Source organism: Pelecanus crispus, chromosome Z, assembly GCF_030463565.1.
Source record: "Pelecanus crispus isolate bPelCri1 chromosome Z, bPelCri1.pri, whole genome shotgun sequence".
NCBI classification, from domain to species: domain Eukaryota; kingdom Metazoa; phylum Chordata; class Aves; order Pelecaniformes; family Pelecanidae; genus Pelecanus; species Pelecanus crispus.
This window is the reverse complement of record NC_134676.1, coordinates 54,343,670-54,365,709: the sequence shown is the minus strand read 5'-3', so window position 1 is coordinate 54,365,709 and position 22,040 is coordinate 54,343,670.

Below are 22,040 nucleotides of genomic sequence, written 5' to 3'. Positions count from 1 at the left end.
GAATTCTCTGAGTTCACACAGCAGTTCAAGAAATTCAGGGGCAGCTCTCTCAGTCTTTAGGCTTATTTTCTTTCTCTTCATGTAATTCTGCTGCACTATGTATTGCAGAACAAAATGTGGGAACTTGGGAAACTGCATGCAAGCACATTAAAGACTATCTAGCACTTGTATTTAATGATCTATATCCTCTGTTTTGGTAAATAGGCACCAGCAGCCATTTACATTATCAAATCTTGCTTAAATAGCATTAGATTGTCTAATGGTGAGTTCTCTACTGAGGCTAGTTTTATACATAAATGTCCTTTGATTTAGAATGCAGCAGAGTGTGTGAGTTATGAGCTGAATAAGTCTTATCAAATCCAAGTCACTGCTGTAATTAAGGGGCATGGGTGAGAGCTGTCACCTTGAAAGAAGGAAGGGACAATGAAAGTTTTGTTCTTAAAGGAGGGAAACTAACACTGTTGTGGCTGCCCCTGTTTTCCTGAAATAAATCTTTCCTGCAGCTTAAAAGAGAAGTCACATATTTTATCCAGAATTCACTAGGTGAAATGTCAGGCCTGGTGCTTTGCAGGTCGTACTGAGTGCTTGTAACATTCTTCTTTCAGCCCTAAAACTTCTGAATACCTTCTTTTATCATCAAAGTAATTAGCTTGAATGTTAGTGGGTACAATGTAACTGTATTTCAGACAATAGGACATTGGTGCCACTCAGGGCAGTAATATGTCTTGCACAGTACCATACTGTGTAAAGATATTCAGGTTAGTCCTGAAACAAAGCAATTTAGAGCTATGGTTGGTAACAAGCTGAATACATAGTAATGTAGGATGATGTTCAGACCAAAGGAAATGAAGTGGGATGTAGAAAGAGTGCTAGCATCTGCAGGAAGAGTGAAATGAAACTTTTGTTACTATGCTCAGCATTTCAGCTGGTGTATAGAGATCAGTGCAGGCCCTAACCTGTTAAGGTGGTGGGCCAGTTGAGGAGTGTCGAGAGGAAAATAGTAGGCTACAGAAAACACCTACAAGGAAATGTTGAAAGAACTGGGGTTGTTTAGGCTGAGAAGATGTGGCAGGTACTCCATCCTGTTCACTTTGTTGATAATGCAAGAATGAAGAAGCTTATATTTCATCAAGGAAGATCAGACTGGACTGTAGGGAAGGTTTTTGGAATTTAAGGAGAGGGGAATAGTTTGGAGAAGGGTGTAGTATCTCTATCCCTGGAGGCCTTCAAGAATGTGGTTGGTCAGTAAATATCTGGAAGAAACAATGTGACCGCATGTCTTCTTGCCATTACCTGGAAGAGGGCCCGGCTGAGTTTAGGAAATTATTTTCTTATTTCTTTGTTTTCTTTTGATTTCTTTATTTTCTTACTTTTTGGGTTTTTTTTCTGGCATCTAAACAGTATTTGACCTGTACAATTCAGCCTGCTGAGGGCCCTGGTGGAACATCTTTATCTCATGAGATATGGATAGTGTTATCAGGCTAGGGGTGCTATTCTCAGAAGTTTAGTTTGCTGTCCTAAGAGTGATTAATAGTGCTTATTTCAGGAAGTCCAGGTTTGCCAGGCTGGGGTAAAAGGTTACAGGTTGATACGGATCTCTAACTTGAGACAGAATCCCAGAATCATACAGTGGTGTAGGTTGGATGGGACCTCTGGAGGTCATCTGGTCCAGCCTCCTTGCTCCAGCAGGGCCACATACTGCTGGTTGCCCAGGACTGTGTCCAGGTGGCTTTTGAATATTTCCGAGGATGGAGACTCCACAGCCTCTCTGGGCAACCTATACCAGTGCTCCATCACCCTCACAATGAAGAAGTGTTTCCTGATGTTCAAGAGGAACCTCCTGTGTTTCAGTTTTTGCCCATTGCCTCTTGTCTTGTCAGCAGGCACCACTGGAAACAACCTGGCTCCTTCCTTGCACCCTCCCTTCAAGTGTTTATATACATTGATGAGATCTCCCCTGAGCCTTTGGTCAGAAGAGGAAGGTTAAAGAAAATGTACCCCCCGATAAGTCATAGAATCGTAGAACCATAGAATGGTTTGGGTTGGAAGGGACGTTAAAGATCATCTAGTCCCAACCCCCCCCTGCCATGGGCAGGGACACCTTCCACTAGACCAGGTTGCTCAAAGTCCCATCCAAGCTGACTTGAACACTTCCAAGGACAGGGCATCCACAACTTCTCTGGGCAACCTGTTCCAGTGCCTCACCATGCTCATAGTAAAGAATTTCTTCCAAATATCTAATCTACCATCTTTCAGTTTAAAACTGTTATCCCTCATCCTATAACTACACTCCCTGACAGAGTGTCCCTCCCCATCTTTCCTGTAGGCCCCCTTTAAGTATTAAAAGGCCACAATAAGGTCTCCAGGCTGAACAACGCCAACTCTCTCAGCCTGTCCTCATAGGAGAGGTGCTCCAGCCCCCTGATTGTCTTCGTGGCCCTCCTCTGGGCCCACTCCAACAGGTCCATATCTTCCTTATGCTGGGGGCCCCAGAGCTGGATGCAGTACTCCAGGTGGCATCTCACCAGAGTGGAGTAGTGGGGCAGAATCACCTCCCTCGACCTGCTGGCCACGCTTCTTTTGATGCAGCCCAGGATACGGTTGGTTTTCTGGGCTGCGAGTGCACATTGCCAGCTCATGTCCAGCTTTTCATCCACCAGTACCGTCAAGTCCTTCTCTGCAGGGCTGCTCTCAATATACTCATTGGTCAGCCTGTATGCATGTTTGGGATTGCCCTGACCCAGGTGCAGGACCTTGTACTTGGCCTTGTTGAAATTCATGAGATTCACATGGGCCCACCTCTCTAGCCTGTCAGGGTTCCTCTGAACAGCATCCCTTCCATCTAGAGTATCAACCACAACACTCAGCTTGGTGTCATCTGCAAACTTGCTGAGGGTGCACTCAATCCCACTGTCTGTGTTCCCAACAAAGATGTTGAACAATACTGGTCCCAATACAGGCCCCTGAGGGACACCACTCATCACTGGTCTCCACCCAGACAGAGATTAAGCCATTGACTTCAACTCTTGGAGTGCAACCATCCAGCCAATTCCTTATTCACTGAGTGGTCCACCCATCAAATCCATGCCTCTTCATTCTCCCAGTCCTTGCCTTTGTGTTCTGTGAACTGGGTGGCATGGCTAGAGCACTTGCCAGTGAAGACTGAGGGAAAGAAGTTGTGGAGTAGAATCATAGAATCATAGAATCGTTTAGGTTGGAAAAGACCCTTAAGATCATCCAGTCCAACCATTAACCTAACACTACCAAGTCCACCACTAAACCAATTAAGGGTAGAGTAGCAACCCCATGCCTCCTGGCTTGGTGGCTGGATCATTTATAATGAAAGTAAAAACTCATTAAGATTGGAAAGGATCTCTAAGATCATCATTCCAGTCATCAACCCAACACCACCATGCCCACTAAACCACGTCACAAAGTGCCACATCTACCCGTTTTTTGAACACTTCCAGGGATGGTGACTCCACCACCTCCTCCTTGTTGGCTGTAGCCAGGTCTCCCATTTTGCTCATTGGGGGGGGTATAGTTTCTTTCATCTTCCTTTGTTGTCCTATGTACCTGAAGAAACCCTTCTTGTTATTTTTTACATACCGAGCCAAGTTCAGCTCCAGCTGTACCTTGGCTTTCCTGATTCCCTCCCTGCACTCCCCCACCATATGCCTATAATCTCCCCAGGATGCATATCCCTGCCTCCACTGCCTATGCATTTTGGTTTTGTGTTTTAGGTTGGCTAAGAGGTCTTGACTTAGCCAAGCTGGTCTCCTGCTTCTGCTGCCTGACTTCTTGCATATTGGGATTGAGAGCTCTTGTGCCCTAAGAAAAATGACTTTAAATATCTCCCAGCTCTTGTTCGCTCCTTTATCTCTGAGGGCAGTCTCCCAAGGGATCCCATGCCACTAGTGCCCTAAAGAGCTGAAAGTTTGCCTTTCTGAGGTTTAGGGTCCTGACTCTACTTTTTACCCATCCTGTACCCCTCAGGATTGACAATTCCAGGGCATGATTGTTGCAGCCCAGGCTACCTCCAATCTTTACCTCTCTGGTAAGTTCTTCCACATTAGTGAGCAACAGGTCCAGTAGTGCCTCTCCTCTGGTCAGGCTCTCCATCACTTGTACAAGGAGGTTGTCCTCGGTGCACTCCAGTAGTTTCCTGGACTTCTTGCAGTTAGCCATGCTGCTTTTCCAGCAGATGTCTGGGTGGTTGAGGTCCCTTATCAGGATCAGGGCCTGTGAACATGATGCTTCCTGCAGTGGAACAAAGAACTCTTCACTGACCTCCTCTTCTTGATCAGGTGGCCTGTAGTAGAACCAAACACAAAGTTTCCTTTGTTGGCTTGGTCTCAAATTTTCACCCATAAGCTCTCAACCTGGGCGTTACTGTTCTTCAAAGACTGCTGTGTGTGCAGTCAATCCTGCTTTTGGCATAGAAAGCAACTCCCCCACCTCTGCTTCCTTCCCTGTCCATTCTTAATAGTTTATAGCCATCAATCACAGCACTCCAATTGTGTGATTCATCACACCAGGTTTCTGTAGTAGCAGTCAGGTCATAGTTTTCCATCTAGGCAGTGCCTGTGGGCTCCTTCTGTTTGTTTCCCATGCTGCGTGCATTGGTACAGAGGCACCTCAGCTGGGCTATTGACTGCATCACCTTTTTAGGGGAGTTTGCTCTAATTTGCTTGAGGCAATTCACAGGTGTTTCCCTGTTGCTTCCTAATGCCTCAGTAGCCCCTGGCTCCTCTCTAGTGCTTAGAACTCCATCCCTTTCCCCCACTAAATCTAGTTTAAAGCTCTCTTCATAAGAATAGCCAGCTTGTTGCCCAGGTCACTCTTGCACCACATGGTCAGTTGATCCTTGTCAGCTGTCAACAGGCTTGGTTTCTCAAAGGTGTGCTCAAGATTGTAGAAGCTGAGACCTTGAGCATGGCACCAGCTAAGCAGCCAGTCATTAGTCTGTTCAATTTGACTCCTTTTCTTGAACCTCCTTCTCTTGAACCTCCTTCTCCGACAGGGTGGATAGAGGAGAACATCACCTGTGCTCCCAGTCCATTGAACATTGTTCCAAAGAACATTAGGTCTCTTGATATTTCTGAGTTGCCTCGTTGCAGCATCATTCGACCCTACTTGGAATAGTAGGAACGGGTGATAGTCCACAGGCTTTACTGGGCTTGGCAGCCGCTCTGTGACATCATGGATGTGAGCTCCTAGAAGGCAGCAAACTTCTCTAGAGGTATTGTCTGGATGACAAATGGGTGCCTTGGTGCCTCTCAGCAAGAAGTTTCCAATAACTAACACCCTACATACTTTTCTGGTGGCAACGGTTCTAATACGAGGGGGTGGTTGGACCAGCTTTGCACGGTTGGCCTTTCCTGGGTCTTGCACTTTACTCATGCCCTCTTCATTCTTCAGCCCCAGGGCATCATATCTGTTACATAGGGGCCCTTCTGGGGGAAGGGAAAGATTCCTCCTCCTGCCTCAAGCAGAGACAAGAGTCCAGTCTCTGTCTTGTTATTTGAGTCTGTCAGCACAGCATTGGAAGCAAGCTTACCTTCCCTTTGCAAAAACTTAAGGCTGTCGCTCAGCCTGTGACAGCGCATAGTGCCATGCATTGATCTCTCACTTGGATTCCTGGATACTGTGCTGCCTGTTAAGCTCCTCTTGTAACATGGCTAATTGCTTGAAGAGTACATCCAGCTGTGCACAGTTGCACCCATGACATCCACCTCTGTCTTTGGACTCCGAGAAGACTTCCGGGTTCTGGAATGCCATGCAACTTTGGGTCTGGGCAGATCTTTCAGTTCTTGGGATCAGTCTAGGTGTAGGTGTCCACATAGGGAGGTTTTATCACTTCCATCTGGGTTTCAGCCACAGCTATGTAGTTGCGGCAGGTGGACACCATTTCGTTTCGGCAGGAGGCTGCCTCTCTTTGGCTCCCAGAATAATAAATGAAACAGTGGATGGTGATAACAGACATGGAGAAGGCTGAGGTACTCAAGAACTTTTTTGCCTCAGGTTTCAATGGTTCTCTCTCTTCCCACCTCTCTTGTGTCCCTGAATCTCAAGGCAGGGGCTGGGGGAATGAAGTCCCTCCCATCATACAAGAAGGTCAGGTCTGAGATCATCTGAGGAACCTGAAGGTAGACAAGTCCATGGGACCTGATGAGATACATCCCAGGGTCCTGATGGAATGGAGAGATGTAGTCGCTAAGCTGATCTCCATCATATTTGAAAGGTGGTGGCAGTCAGGCAAAGTCCGCAGCAACTGGAAGAAGGGAAAGATCATGCCCATTTTTACAAAGGGTAAAAAGGAGGCCTCCAAGAACTACCAACCAGTCAGCATCACCTCTGTGCCTGGTAAGATCATGGAGCACATCCTCCTGGAAGACACCAAAAATGGAAGACAGGAACGTGATTAGAGACAGCCAACGTGGCTTCACCAAAGGCAATTCGTGCCTGACTAAACTGGTGGCCTTCTATGCTGGAGTGACTGCGTTGGTGGATAAAAGAAGAGCACCTGATGGCATCTATCTTGACTTCTGTGAGACTTTTGATAGGGTCCCCCCCAACATCCTTGTCGCTAAATTGGAGAGCTAGGGGTTTGATGGGTGGACTGTGGGAAGTATAATGAATTGGCAGGATGGCTACATCCAGAGAGCTGCAGTCAACAGCTCAAGGTCCAAATTGAGGTCAGCAACAAGTGGTGTCCCTCAGGGGTCAGTACTGGGACTGGGACTGTTCAGTATCTTAATTAAGGACATTGACCATGGGATTGAGGTCACCCTCAGCAAGTTTGCAGGTGAGACCGAGCTGAGTGGTGCAGCTGATACACTTGAGGGAAGGGATACCATCTAGAGGGACCTTGACAGATTTGAGAAGTGGACCAAAGTGAACCTCATGAAGTTCAACAAGGCCAAGTGCAAGGCCAAGGTTCTGCACCCGAGTGGGGGCAATCCTCAATATCAGTACAGCCTGGGGGTCTGTATTTAAACCAAGAGAGGGTAGATCTAGATCAGATATAAGGAAGAAATTCTTTCTTATGAGGGTGGTGAGACACCAGAACAGGTTGCCCAGAGAAGTTGTGGATGCCCCATCCTTGGACCACGTGCAAGGTCAGGTTGGACAGGGCTTTGAGCAATCTGATCTAGTGGAAAAGGTCCCTGCCCATGGCCAGAGGGTTCATCTTTAGGTTCATCTTTAGATCATCTTTAAAGGTCCCTTCCAACCCAAGCCCATTCTATGGTTCTGTGATTCTATGATGTTGTGGTTCTGTGAATGCTGCACCAGAGCCTGCTCAAGGCACTTGGAGTGATGAGGACAGGAGGGGAGGGGGGGGGGGAGGGGAAGGGGGGAGGGGAGGGGGGGAGGGGAGGAGAGGAGAGGAGAGGGGAGGGGGGGGGGGGGGGGAGGGGAGGGGAGGGGAGGGGAGTGCCCTGAAGTGGGTCTGGACAGCATATTGGTCCCTCAGTTCCCTGCAGGAGGGAATCACCCACCACAATTACCCTCCTTTTTTTCTTAACACGGGCAGTTGTAATGCGTGGGGCTGACTGACTTGCCCTAGGCAGCCCCCTGGATGGACCTTCACCTACCTCCTCACTTGCATGGCCCTCAAGTTCCAGAGCCCCATATCTGTTGTGTAAGGGCAACTGGGAAGGTGAGGGAGGCTGGGAGGAGAATCACCTGACACCCCGGGTAGGGACCTGTTTCCATTCCCCCCAGTCTCTTAGGTCCCCTCCTTCTGCTTGCTGGCAAGAGGGCAGGGGATCCTCGGCTCCTTGTGGGGCCTCCATCTGCTGCCTTGGCCCCAGGGACGGTAGGGCACGGCTCCACCAGTCTATCTCCCTCTCACACTCCCTGATACTCCTCAGCCTTTCCACTTCCTCCTTCAGCTCTGCCACCAGGCTGAGCAGATCATCTCTCTGGTCACACCAAAGACATTTGCCATCTCCGCTGCCCTCCAGGACAAGCGACAGGCTCAGGCACGCCCTGCAGCTGGAGACCTGGACGGCTGCATGTTTGTGTGGGAGCTCCGTCTGGGTAGCTGCATTCCTTCTGGAGGTGGCTTTCGGGCGAGTGGTAACCACAGCTGCCAGGTCCTCTCCTGGGAGGGCGATGACCACTGCCTGAGTTTCCCTCTTGAGCTAGGAGCAGGGGGACTTGGCCTTCCCCATATACCCTGCCTGCACGAACTGTCGGGACAGTGCTGCCTTTCCAGGAGGTAGATGCCCATTTCTGCACAGACCCTGGGCGTTATTCAGTTATCACACAGCAATTCAGATTAAGTCCCTCTCCAGTCCACCCTGGATTGTGAGTCCCAGGGGAAAGGCAGAGACACAAATACAAACTATTAACAACACAAGCTCTTCTACATTTTGACAGCCAGCACAATTACAAAGTCACTTAATGCGTGTAATCTGTTGTTTCCAGCTGCCATTGCTGCACACACTTTTATTAGGATTCGTTGGCAAAAAGACCTTAGCAAGGCAGAAAGTACTCTGGTAAGGCTTAGCATTTCTTAGTGTTGGCCTTCACACTAAGCGAAGGTACTACAAGAGGACAACATACTGAAGAGGTGCTTGATATTGAAGATCCCTTGGATTACTAACAGAATGAAACAGGATTTGGCCTGAATGAAAATTTGGCTTGCTGGGCTGCCACGTATAAAGAAAATAGACCACTATGAAAAAAATGGACCACTTAGGATGGCTTTACAGAGTAAGACAGCCGCCATCTTATAGCTGGGTAAGGTGAAATGAAATATAATGGGACACTCTCAAAGCTCACTTCTTGTTTGAGAGTTTTCTTTTTTTAAGTGTTACAAAATTTTTCCTTTTCACTGTAAGAAATAAAGGTGATAGAAACAGTGCATGTGAGTTTTTACTGTATAGCTCTGTATGAAATGAACTTGAAATAGACTACTTGACTGACATACGATTAGTGCTGTTTGCTGTCTACTCCTTGGGCCATTCCTTTTGTGGTGATGGGTGCAGCTAAGGGAGAGAAGCATTATAATGGGACTTGAGTTTTAGCTGGCACTGATAAAAAAGCCCCACAAGCACAGAACATTTTGGAGGATGGAGGCTTGAAACGGGTATCAAGGCACTCTGAACTAGGTGATGTCAAACTCAAGTGTCGGCCATGGCTTTACACAGCTTTAGGTGGCCTTCATCTGTGTGTGAAAGATTTGCTCCAGGTGCTGGAGGCAAGCGACAGCAGAAGCAGGTGGGATCCCCTCAAAAAATCTGTGCCCTTCTGCATCAAGTACACCATTTTATCTAAGGCATAGGTCTCTTGGCCTTGACTATAAACATTTCCAGGATCTTGGATACTGGCTTTGTCCCAAGGATCAGGCTCTACACTCCTTCAACACTACAGTCAGGGCCCTGAGTCCACCAGCAGCCTCTAATTCCCATGCTTCGCCTACAGCTGCCTGAGGAATGTGGATGGAACTGGCTGGGGAAACAAGCCGTCGTACTCTCCTCTTCCCTCTGGTGTCTCCAAGCCCGACGCTGCACCAGGATGGCCTCTTTCGGACAGACCTTGGGAAGGGAGAAAAGCGAGAGCAGAACGGTCTTTCTCTCAATTTGTGATCTCGAGCAACGTAGGCGAGGCAGAAAGGGTAGTCGAGACCCTAAAGCTCAGGAAAGCAAACTTCCAGTTGTTCAAGGCACTGGCGGATGGGACCCCCTGGGAAGCTGCCCTCTGGGATGAAGGAGCAGAAGAGAGCCGGCAGCTCTCTAAAAGCTCTTTTCTCTTCAGAGCACAACAACTCTCGCTTGCCATGGGCAAGAAGTGGGGCAAGGAAGGCGGGAGACCCGCATGGCCGAGTAAGGACCTCCTGGTCAAACTGAACCGCAAGAGGGAAATGCACAGGCCGTGGAAGCTGGGACACGCATCCTGGGAAGAATAGAGGGATGCTGCCCGGGAGCGCAGGCATGGGATGAGGAAAGCTAGGGCGCAGCTGGAGCTGAATTCGGTAAGGGACGTGAAGAATAATAAAGAATGCGAAGAATATCCCTGCGTTATCCTAATGCCTTGCTCCGTCCCTGACCCACAACGCTCGCTCTCTGCGAGCTGCAAAAGGCCATCCACGCCAGGCCTCCACGCAGACCTCCCGGAAGCACTTGTAACACCCGCCGATCACACCGGGGTGGGGTTTGCCCAAAGAACAGCAGCTCCGCCTATACCAGAGCACCCCTGAGGAAGCGGCTGGTGCAAGGCATTGCCGCCTTTTGCCGGGGGAACGGAAGCAGAGAGGCCTGTGGCTCTGCTCCTCCATGGGCCTGAGCCTCGTCCGGTCTCCTGCCCCCAGGGGTTCCTCTGCCCTGCGGCGTAACAGGACCCACAGCGGGTGCACCCCGTCCCCGGAGTCCCATAGCCCAGGAACATGGCACTGCCGGACCGCAGGCTCTGTGCCAAGTTTGCAAGGCTTCTGGGCGGAGGAGGTAGTAGGGCCCAGCGGACACGTGAGGCAAGGGTGGGCGAAGCACCAGGAGACGGGGGAGAAGGCAGCACGGGCAGGGATAGCAACGCCACCGAGATTGATCGTAGTACTGAGACTTTTTCTGCTGTTTCCACGCCTTTATTTTCTTTTCTTGTGCAATACAGCGATGTAGGGGCCCGGGATCTCTTGCAGAGCAGCTGCTGGCCCAGACAGAGGTGGTTTAGGCGGCCCCTGAGGCAGCCTCCCAGTGTCACGGATGGCATCAGCGGCGTCGCTTCTTGGGGGGCTGGGAGGAGTCCTCAGGGCTGCTGGCCCTCCTCTTTGGGGCTCGCCGGGGCCTGCCAGGGGAGCGTTGGCTGTGCCAGCTGGCAGGAGAGGGCCCGGGCACCGGCTTCTCTGGGTCCTTGCGGGGGTCTTCTTGCTCCCCACGGAGGCCTGGGCTGTGGGCAGGAGGCCCCCCTCGGGAGGCAGCGGGGCCGGGGGCAGCTGCGGGGCTGCGCTCCCGCTCCTCGGCACCACGGGCGTCCCCCAGTCCCATCCACCCTAGGGCCTCCCAGCTGCACCAGCGCTCGATGATGTCAATCAGCCGGCGCACAAAGCTCCTCGTGTACCTGCCCAGGGCCTCCCGCAGCCGCCGGAACAGGTTGTCCTCATCCAGGCCAAAGAGCTGCAGGCTGGAGAGGATGAGCCTCTGTGCGGCTGCCGCTGCTGCTGCTGCTGCTTCCCGGGCAGTCTCAAAGATCAGCCCCAGCTCCAGCTGCAGCCAGGGCAGCAGGGGCTGGAGCAGAGCTGGGTCCTCCACCTGGAACGCCCAGACGCGGGGATGGAGGCTGCCCACGACAAGAGGCCTGGGCACCAGCCCCGCCGCTGACGGCTGGGACGATGCAGGGCCATGGTTATCGTGGGCGGCTGGGTGTGCAGGAGCTCCTCCTGTCGGGTAGGCGACGACCGACGGTGCCGCAGGAGGGGTGAGGACGTGCTCCTCAAAGTCGTCGTCCCCCCGCACCGAGTGCACGATGGAGGTCAGCCTCCTCTTGCAGAGGGGGCACTCGGGCTTGCTCTCAACCCACTGCAGGATGCAGCTGTAGCAGAATCGGTGGAGGCATGGCAGTACGTAGCTGGCCTCGTCCCAGCTCTCCAGGCATATTGCACAGGGGTTCTCCAGCTCCGCGGCCATGCTGTGCACGTGCTGCGGTGGGCTGGGGGGAGCTGGCGATGTCGAGATGCTCCCTCTCAGGGGTGATGCAGCAGCGGGTGTTGAGCTAGAAAAGGAAGAGAGGGGCCCCGGTCACTGGCCGGTCCAGGGAGGGGTGGAAGAAATGCCCAGGTCCCTCCCAAAGGAAAGCCCCCCAGCTCCCCAGCCCAGGGTGAGGTGTCCCCGCACAGCTCACGTCTGCTGCTGCAAGCGCGCCTCCTGGCTGCCCCGGCTGCCTGAAGCTGGCAGGGCCACGGAAAATCCTCCGATGGCTCTGGGGTTGGGCGCTGAGAGCTGCAGTGAGCAACTCTAGCACGACACCAGCACCAACAACAGCCTTGCACAACACTCCAAACCTCACGACCTCGCTCAGCTGGAGTGCTGGCACGAGCTGGCTGGGTGAGACTGGGTGCCCGCATATAAGCAGCGAGGGACACGTGGTCACAATGCATGGCTCGGTGACGTCATAGTCCATGGCTTGGAGATGTCACAGCCCATCCCTTGGTGACACGGAACCCGTTGCTCAGTGATGTCGCTCGCCTGCGGTGCTCTCCCTCGCGCGCTGTCCGGCGCTCCCGCAATGCCAGTGCCCGCTCCAGTCCCCCACCCCTTGTCTTGTGCTCGGCACCAGTGTTTCACACCAGTCCTCGAGGCCTCGGCCGTGTGTCTTCCTTCCCAGGGCCCCGTCAGTTCGCTCTGGCCATGGCAGAGGTCTCCAGGCACATATGGCAAGAGGGTTTGCTTGGTAGCACTGTGTGCCTCCGTGGCAGGCTGCAGCACAAAGTCCCGCAGGCTCTCCCCATGCCCCAGCACTGCTGGCCAGCCCTCGGGGCTCCCCTGCTTCCTCCCATGGTGGGTCACAGGCAGCTTTCGGAGATTTTCTCGTGGGATCTGTGTTTGGTGTCTACCAGGACCCCCAGATCCCTTTCTGCCAAGGTGCTTTCCTGCCGGCCAGTCCCCAGCATTAGCTGCTGTTTGGGGTTGTTCCTCCCCAGGTGCAGGAGTCTGCACTTCCCCTTGTCGAACTTGATGAGATTCCTGTCAGTCCATTTCTCCAGCCTTCTCATGTCCCTCTGGATGGCAGCACGAATCAACCAGTCCTCCAAGTCTGATGCCATTTGCAAACTTGAAATTCCAGCAGGGACCCTGACGTGGCAGGACATGTCCCATGGGTTTTCATTGTGTTTCAAAATCAGTTCAAGGAATTTTTATGATTAATTTGTTGTGATTTGTTTTAGGCTCTCAGAGTGGTGTCACAACTCAGAGTCCCAAAATTATGCCCTTTGAATGGTCATGGTGCTTCAGTGTCTTTGCTTTTCACCAGCTCAACCATTTCTGTTCCCACCACTTCAAAACCAAGATAAACCAAGCGGCCCTCCTTGACATAAAGCAACTAATTACAGAGCCTTTTACCCAGTCACCTTCTCTCAGAAATGTTAAAAATCTTGAGTATAGCAGCTTCCACATAGAGCTACTGTTGAACTCTGTGGCCTTTCATCTTGAGTTGACGCTAGCTCTTGTTTATCACTGCTGCTGTCTGGAGTGGTATCTCAGAAGCCCATCAGGGCAGCAGGAGCATCTTCTGTTGAAAAAATCTCCATGTTTGCTCTTTGGGCGCCTGTAATCATCTCACATTACCAGCATTCAGGCTTGCTCGTCTGTTAGTAACAACTTTTCCAGCTGCACTGAAAGAGAGGGATTTCTGAACAAACATGGAAAGGGAGAGAAGATTAAATAGGTGAGAGCCGGTAAAGACAGGAGCCAGGCCAGAGCTGGTTTTTTAAATTAATTATTTTATTTTGGGAAGCCAAGATACATTTGTGGCATGGGGGCAGGGGCCCTGCATGACTGACTGGACATATAGTGCCTTATTCCCTGGGGAAACTGTTTTTCTTTATCTATACACATGGATGCCTTGCAAACTTATTTTTACATGTTCCTTTCCAGGCATATTCATAGAGGAAACGCACAGAAATCCCAAGGTCTTGTCTGCATGAAAAGACACTGCTTGAAATAAGCAATAGTATTCCCAAGCACACCCGTTATGACTGTAGCTATACTGGCATGCAGGCATTTGTTCCAGAGCAGATATGCTTTAGCAGGAGAGGGAGCAAACCAAGAACAGACCTGCAACCTGAACTCACATTCTGGTCTACAAAGGAGGAGTTATACCAATACAGATTATACTCCTGTATCCCCCCAGGTAAGGGGATGTAGTGGGTTCTGGTACCTTATTTGGAAGAAAAGGAGACATTTTTCTTGGTGCATGGGCCCAGGGGCTCACTTCATCTGCAGCAGTGTAATGTAGCTTCTACCCCTCTACAGCGAAAGGACATGGTGTCCCGCTTCACACTTGGAAAGAAAAGGAACTTTTCTGTGACTCGTAGTCCCAGAAGAGACAGGAAAAGGATGTCAGTAGGGCTTTTGGGTGGGAGTCGGAGGTGACTTTGTGGTCGTCTTGGGTACTGGTGTATTGCTCTGTAAGCCTAATAAAGACATGTAACATACCTGGGAACACAGGAACACCACCAGTGAAGGAGCTTGGGGCCCACCTCCAGCAGAGTCCTTGGCATGTCCTGCCTGTAGCCATCTGTGATGACTTTCCTGCACTGCTGATGCCTTTAGCACCCGGTGGCTGCTTGCTGTAGTGACTTCTCTGGGTTCTCTTGGCATCTGCATTGCAGATGCCTCTGCAATGCATTCATTGTTTGTTCAGAAGAAGTACCTGTTTTTTCCTCCTGAGATCAAACTGTTGCTAACAGACAATGTGCTGAGACCATCATTAGTCTCTTCATTACTGGTATTTTATGGCCACTTCATTACAAGCAGCTAGTGAAGTCAGCCAATCAATCCGCTGCCCCCCGGCCCTCCTCAGATCTGCCTTTCCCTGTTGTGTATGTGGAGTAATGCTGGAGGTGAGAGACATTAGACTTAGATTTACTATTTTAGGAAAGGCACAGCATTGAAGAAGCTTTCCGGGTGGAATGCAGCTGGATGCAAGGAATCTATCCCACAGGAAGTTCCCTAAGCCTGCAACCTTAGATGTCGGCAACACCAGGGGAGCCTGGTGCACTGGCTCTAAGGGGAGTTGCCCAGAGGGAGGAGTGGTGTGGAGACACCATGCCAAGCTCTGTGATAAGGGACTCAGAGGAGCACCACAGCACCGATAAGCTGCATAATTGATACCCTGAGCCAACAAACTGTCATGATTTTGACAAAATGCTGTCCTTTTGGTAAACTTTGCTCATTATAATATCATTATAATATCAAAACACACCTCCATCCCAAAAACTACCTGCCTCTAAGGTGAGACCACTCCTCACTGAGCCCGCACTTTGAATTCTTCCGAGCCTATACCTTTAAAACAAAGCGAGAAAGTTTTACACCAATCATAATAAAGTATGTATGACTAGAGTCCATCAAGCTCCACCTGAAAGGTAAAAAAATACTATAAATTATACTAAGAGAGAGGGGATGTTAGGGAAGATACCATCGTGTGCTACTCTGACCTCTGGGATCAGTCGACGGGCTGAGCCTCTCTTACCCCCCATTGGGACGCCTTTGGGTAAGAATCTAACACTTAGTTATACCAAGTGCCTCCCTGGGAAATTTAGAAACCTCTGTAGAGTTGCTTTTATGTCTTTTGATGCATCTGTATTATCCAAAGCTTTGGTATTTGCATGTGCCTTCCAGTCAGTGAATTTATCACTGGTAATCCAAAGAACCTGTGTGTCTGTTGCTTTAATAAATTGCTTTGATATATTGGTCTAGCCGTGATAGTGGTCATTGAATGTGATCAGACGCTTTAAGTGTGGCCGTGGTAGTTCATGCAGCATGACTAGATGAAAGGTGCCTACGTTATTTGTGAATCCGTAATCGTGATAGTTCAGTGTACTGAATCCAACTGCACTTAGAACTATCAATTGGGTACCTTCCAAAGCCCTCTTGATGCAACAGTACAGTAGGGCTGTTCTGACCTAGGAGTAATGGTCCACACTATCTCCTGTGAGCAAGCCAAGGAAGGGCCCAGAAAATAGCATTACCTGTTTTTGTTTTGACTGCCCCATCTTCCAAGCCTTCCCCAGTAGCACTTCTGAGAGTCTCTGAGTGATAACCAGTCCTTACTAATATCTTATCTGGCACACTGACACAAAGCTGGTTGAAACCCAAAGCTGGATGCTTTTGATTTTGTCCAGAGTGGTGACCAGACTGCTACATGTCTTGTTTCACTTGAAATACGGGTTTTCAGCAGAACTTGCACTGAAGAGATACAAGGCTTTGTCACTGGGGCCACACAAGATTTCCCCTACATACAGGCTTGAAATGGAGAAACCTGTGTTTGAAATGGGGCTAATGCAACTTTTGTGCATGGTCACTGGCGCTCATGTGGAGGGTTGAAGTCCTTAAACAAAAGGTGTGAGTAAGATAGAGTTGTCCCTATTGGTCATACTAATTGGTGCATTATTCCATGATGTTAGCAACTACTAAGGTAGAAATGCTAAGCCTTACCAGAGTACTTTCTGCCTTGCTAAGGTCTTTTTGCCAACAAATCCTAATAAAAGTGTGTGCAGCAATGGCAGCTGGAAACAACAGATTACACGCATTAAGTGACTTTGTGATTGCGCTGGCTGTCAAAACGTAGAAGAGCTTGTGTTGTTAATAGTTTGTATTTGTGTCTCTGCCTTTCCCCTGGGACTCACAATCCAGGGTGGACTGGAGAGGGACTTAATCTGAATTGCTGTGTGATAACTGAATAACGCCCAGGGTCTGTGCAGAAATGGGCATCTACCTCCTGGAAAGGCAGCACTGTCCCGACAGTTCGTGCAGGCAGGGTATATGGGGAAGGCCAAGTCCCCCTGCTCCTAGCTCAAGAGGGAAACTCAGGCAGTGGTCATCGCCCTCCCAGGAGAGGACCTGGCAGCTGTGGTTACCACTCGCCTGAAAGCCACCTCCAGAAGGAATGCAGCTACCCAGACGGAGCTCCCACACAAACATGCAGCCGTCCAGGTCTCCAGCTGCAGGGCGTGCCTGAGCCTGTCGCTTGTCCTGGAGGGCAGCGGAGACAGCAAATGTCTTTGGTGTGACCAGAGAGATGATCTGCTCAGCCTGGTGGCAGAGCTGAAGGAGGAAGTGGAAAGGCTGAGGAGTATCAGGGAGTGTGAGAGGGAGATAGACTGGTGGAGCCGTGCCCTACCATCCCTGGGGCCAAGGCAGCAGACGGAGGCCCCACAAGGAGCCGAGGATCCCCTGCCCTCTTGCCAGCAAGCAGAAGGAGGGGACCTAAGAGACTGGGGGGAATGGAAACAGGTCCCTACCCGGGGTGTCAGGTGATTCTCCTCCCAGCCTCCCTCACCTTCCCAGTTGCCCTTACACAACAGATATGGGGCTCTGGAACTTGAGGGCCATGCAAGTGAGGAGGTAGGTGAAGGTCCATCCAGGGGGCTGCCTAGGGCAAGTCAGTCAGCCCCACGCATTACAACTGCCCCTGTTAAGAAAAAAAGGAGGGTAATTGTGGTGGGCAATTCCCTCCTGCGGGGAACTGAGGGACCAATCTGCCATCCGGACCCATCCCACAGGGAAGTCTGCTGCCTTCCTGGGGCCCAGGTTAGGGTCGTTAGTAAGAAACTCCCTGATCTGGTGTGGCCCTCTGATTATTACCCACTGCTGGTTGTACAGGTTGGCAGTGATGAGATTACAGAAAGAAGTCCTAAAGCAATGAAGAGGGACTTCAGGGCACTGGGGCGATTGGTTGCAGGATCGGGAGCACAGGTAGTGTTTTCCTCAGTCCTGTCAATGGCAGGGAAGAATGCTGAAAGGAACAGGAAAACTCACCTGATTAACAAGTGGCTCAGAGGCTGGTGCCGCCAGTGAAATTTTGTTTTTTTCAGTCATGGGGAGGTTTACATAGCACCGGGCCTGCTGGTGGCAGATGGGGTTCAGCTATCTCCAAAGGGAAAAAAGGATTCTCGCTCATGAGTTGGCAGGACTCATTGAGAGGGCTTTAAACTAGGTTTGAAGGGGGAAGGGGATATAAACCGGCCCGCTAGTGAGGAGCCCAGGGGTGGCATGGCAACATTGGGGGTGAAATCTATAGCCCGGCTCAAGTGCATCTACACCAACACACGTAGCATGGGCAACAAACAGGAGGAGCTGGAAGCCTTTGTGCAGCAGGATACCTATGACATAGTTGCCATCACAGAAACGTGGTGGGACGACTCTCATGACTTGAGTGCTGCACTGGATGGCTATAAGGTCTTCAGAAGGGATAGGCAGGGAAGGAGAGGCGGTGGGGTGGCTCTGTATGGTAGGGAGTGTTTTGACTGTATAGAGCTCAACAGTGGTGATGATAAGGTTGAGTGCTTATGGGTAAGGATGAGGGGGAAGGCCAGCAAGGCAGACGTCCTTTTGGGAGTCTGCTATAGACCACCCAACCAGGATGAAGAGATAGATGAAGCATTCTATAAGCAGCTGGTGGAAGTCTTGCTATCGCTAGACCTTGTTCTTGTGGGGGACTTCAACTTGCCGGACATCTGCTGGAAATACAACACAGCAGAGAGGTGACAGTCTAGGAAGTTCCTAAAGCGTGTGGAGGATAGCTTCCTGACACAGCTGGTAAGTGAGCCTACCAGGGGAGGTGTCTCACTTGACCTGCTGTTTACAAACAGAGAAGGACTCATGGGACATGTTGTGGTCAGAGGCCATCTTGGGCTTCGCAAGCACGATACGATAGAGTTCTTGATTCTTGGCAATGTAAAGAGAAGGGGCAGCAAAACTGTTACCATGGACTTCCGGAGGGCAGACTTTGGCCTGTTCAGGACACTGGTTGGGAAAGTCCCTTGGGAGGCAGTCCTGAAGGGCAAAGGGATCCAGGAAGGCTGGGCCTTCTTCAAGAAGGAAGTCTTAAGGGCGCAGGAGCGGGCTGTTCCCATGTGCCGTAAGACAAACTGGCGGGGAAGACAACTGGCTGGGCTGAACAAGGAGCTTTTGCTGTGACTCAGGGAAAAAGAGAGTCTACCACCTTTGGAAGAAGGGGCGGGCAACTCAGGAAGAGTACAGGGATCTTGTTAGGTCATGCAGGGAGGAAATTAGAAAAGCAAAAGCCCAGCTAGAACTCCATCTGGCCACTGTTGTAAGAGATAATAAAAAATGTTTTTACAAGTACATCAACACTAAAAGGAGAGCCAAGGAGAATCTCCATCTTTTGCTGGATGTGGGGGGGAACATTGTCACCAAGGATGAGGAAAAGGCTGAGGTACTTAATGCCTTCTTTGCCTCAGTCTTTAATAGCCAGACCAGTTATCCCCAGGGTATTCAGTCCCCCGAGCTGCAAGACAGGGACAGGGAGCAGAACGGAGCCCCCATAATCCAGGAGGAAGCAGTTAATGACCTGCTACACCACCTGGATGCTCACAAGTCTATGGGGCCAGATGGGATCCACGCGAGAGTACTGAGGGAGCTGGCAGAAGAGCTCGCCCAGACACTTTCCATCATCTATCAGCGGTCCTGGTTAACAAGGGACGTCCCTGATGACTGGAGGCTTGCCAATGTGATGCCCATCTACAAGAAAGACCGGAAGGACGATCCAGGGAACTACAGGCTTCTCAGCCTGATCTTGGTGCCAGGGAAGATTATGGAGCGGTTTATCTTGAGTGTGCTCAACAGGCATGTGCAGGTCATCCAGGGGATCAGGCCCAGCCAGCATGGATTCATGAAAGGCAGGTCCTGCTTGACCAACCTGATCTCCTATGACCTGGTGACCCACCTGGTGGATGAAGGAAGGGCTGTGGATGTCATTTACCTGGACTTTAGCAAAGCCTTTGACACAGTCTCCCATAGCATTCTCCTTGGGAAGCTGGCAGCTCATGGCTTGGACAGGCGTACTCTTTGCTAGGTAAAAAACTTGTTGGGTGGCCGAGCCCAGAGAGTAGTGGTGAATGGAGTTAACTCCAGTTGGTGGCTGGTCACGAGCAGTGTTCCCCAGGGCTCCATTTTGGGGCCAGCCTTGTTTAATATCTTTATCAATGAGCTGGATGAGGGGATTGAGTGCACCCTCAGTAAGTTTGCAGATGACACCAAGTTGGGTGGGAGTGTCGATGTCCTGGAGGGTAGGATGGCCCTGCAGAGGGATCTGGACAGGCTGAACCGATGGTCTGAGGCCAGCTGTAAGAGGTTTAACAAGGCCAAGTGCCTGGTCCTGCACTTGGGTCACAACAACCCTGTGCAACACTACAGGCTTGGGGAAGAGTGGCTGGGAAGCTGCCTGGTGGAAAAGGACCTGGGGGTGCTGGTTGACAGCCGGCTGAACATGAGCCAGCAGTGTGCCCAGGTGTCCAAGAAGGCCAACAGCATCCTGGCTTGTGTCAGGAATAGTGTGGCCAGCAGGAGCAGGGAGGTGATTGTCCCCCTGTACTTGGCGCTGGTGAGGCCACACCTTGAATACTGTGTCCAGTTTTGGGCCCCTCAATACAAGAAAGACATTGAGGTGATGGACTATGCTCAGAGAAGAGCAACAAATCTGGTGAAGGGTCTGGAGCACAGGCCTCATGAGGAGCAGCTGAGGGAACTGGGGTTGTTTAGCCTGGAGAAGAGGAGGCTGAGGGGAGACCTTATCGCTCTCTACAGCTTCCTGAAAGGAGGTTCTAGTGAGGTAGGGGTTGGTCTCTTCTCCCAAGTAGCTAGTGATAGGACAAGAGGAAATGGGCTCAAGCTGCACCAGGGGAGGTTTAGGTTGGATATTAGGAAAAATTTCTTCATGGAAAGGGTGGTCAAGCATTGGAACAGGCTGCCCAGAGAGGTGGTGGAGTCACCATCCCTGGAAGTGTTCAAAAAACTTATAGACATGGCCCTTTGGGACATGGTTTAGTGGGCATGGTGGTGTTGGGTTGATGATTGAAATGATGATCTTAGAGGTCCTTTCCAATCTTAATGATTCCTAGTTTTATTGTCATTAAAAAATAATCCAGCCACCAAGCCAGGACACATGAAATTACTGCTCTACCCTTAGCTGGTTTAGTGGTGGACTTTGTAATGTTAGGTTAATGGTTGGACTGGATGATCTTAAAGGTCTTTTCCAACCTAAATGATTCTTTGATTCTGTGACAGAACAGTCCTGGGTCTGGTACGTTCCCTGCTAATGCCGAAGGCGCTGAGATGAGAAAGGGGAAAGGGGGAGCACAAGGAGCTGTTCTAACAGTTTTCCATTATTCAGCAAGGCTTGTTTACAGCAAAACACCTGACTAAGGCCAGTTTGTAGGGGGAAGAGAGAAGACTGCCAGGGGTTTGGGAGTCCCCACTACTTTGCATGTTAGGGGCCATTTTTTTTATATGTGAGGAAAGGGAAAAATGTGAAGTAGAGGGAAACTCCTCCTTCCTGATCTGATCCTTAGCTGGTACCAAGAGGGAAGGCTGCTGATGCCAGCCCAGCTGCTCTGGTTTACACCAGAAGGGGCAAATCCAAACCACTCACCAGGTGGGCATTGCTGCCCTCCCACAGTCTACCACGGCTGTAACAGTGACCAGTAACAGTCACAGCTGGGAGGTTTCAGGATGTTCTCCCTTGTCTTCCCCAGCCCTGCCCCCACTGCTTCTCAGCCTTGGGCTCTGCTGTGTCCCAGAGAGCTGGGACACAAGCAGGGAGCTTTATTTATAGAGAAAAAAAATATGTCAGTGGAGGCGGGCAGAGGGGTGTGAGTGGAAATGAGTTGTGCTGATAAGCCTTCTGACTGTATGTTATTTTACTGAGGTTCTTAACAAATAATCTTTATGAAATGCAAACCTAGCTTATCAGGCTAATGCAGATTGTCTGAAATCCTTATCTCCACAGGCCAGTTAGCTGGAGTGATCCCCTTTTCACAATGAATAGAGAATGAAGAGCTGCACACAAGCCTACGCCTCCCTCCTTCCAATCATTGCCATTTACTGGCAGTGAACCGAGCGGTTCTGATTTCCAAACTCATAAATAACGCAGGGCCTTCAGAGCTGAGCTGTCCTGTGTTTTGAAACAGTTGTTCAGCTGTGCAGGGAGCCTGCGTGGGCCAGGAGGGACACAGGGGCAGGGCTGGAAGAGGAAAAAAGGAAGTCCCTGGTTTGTTGCACCTTTCTAAGAACAGTCTATGTTTAAGCTGACTTGTAATGCTAGAGGGAGCGCGATCTCCTCCCATGCACAGACGCACCCCTGCCTCTAACTGTTGTCAGTGGCCCTGACCCCTGACATTTGAATATGTTTTCTTGGCATGCTTTTTGCTCCATAGCTTTGCCCGCTGTGTGCTGGGGAGAGGCTGCTGCTATTTGTAGGTTGAAAATTTATGGTGAGAAACATGCACACTGCTCAGGAGAAGGTTTTTTCTTCATTCTGTTCACGCTGTATATGTATTTTCTGTATCTGCTGTGGGT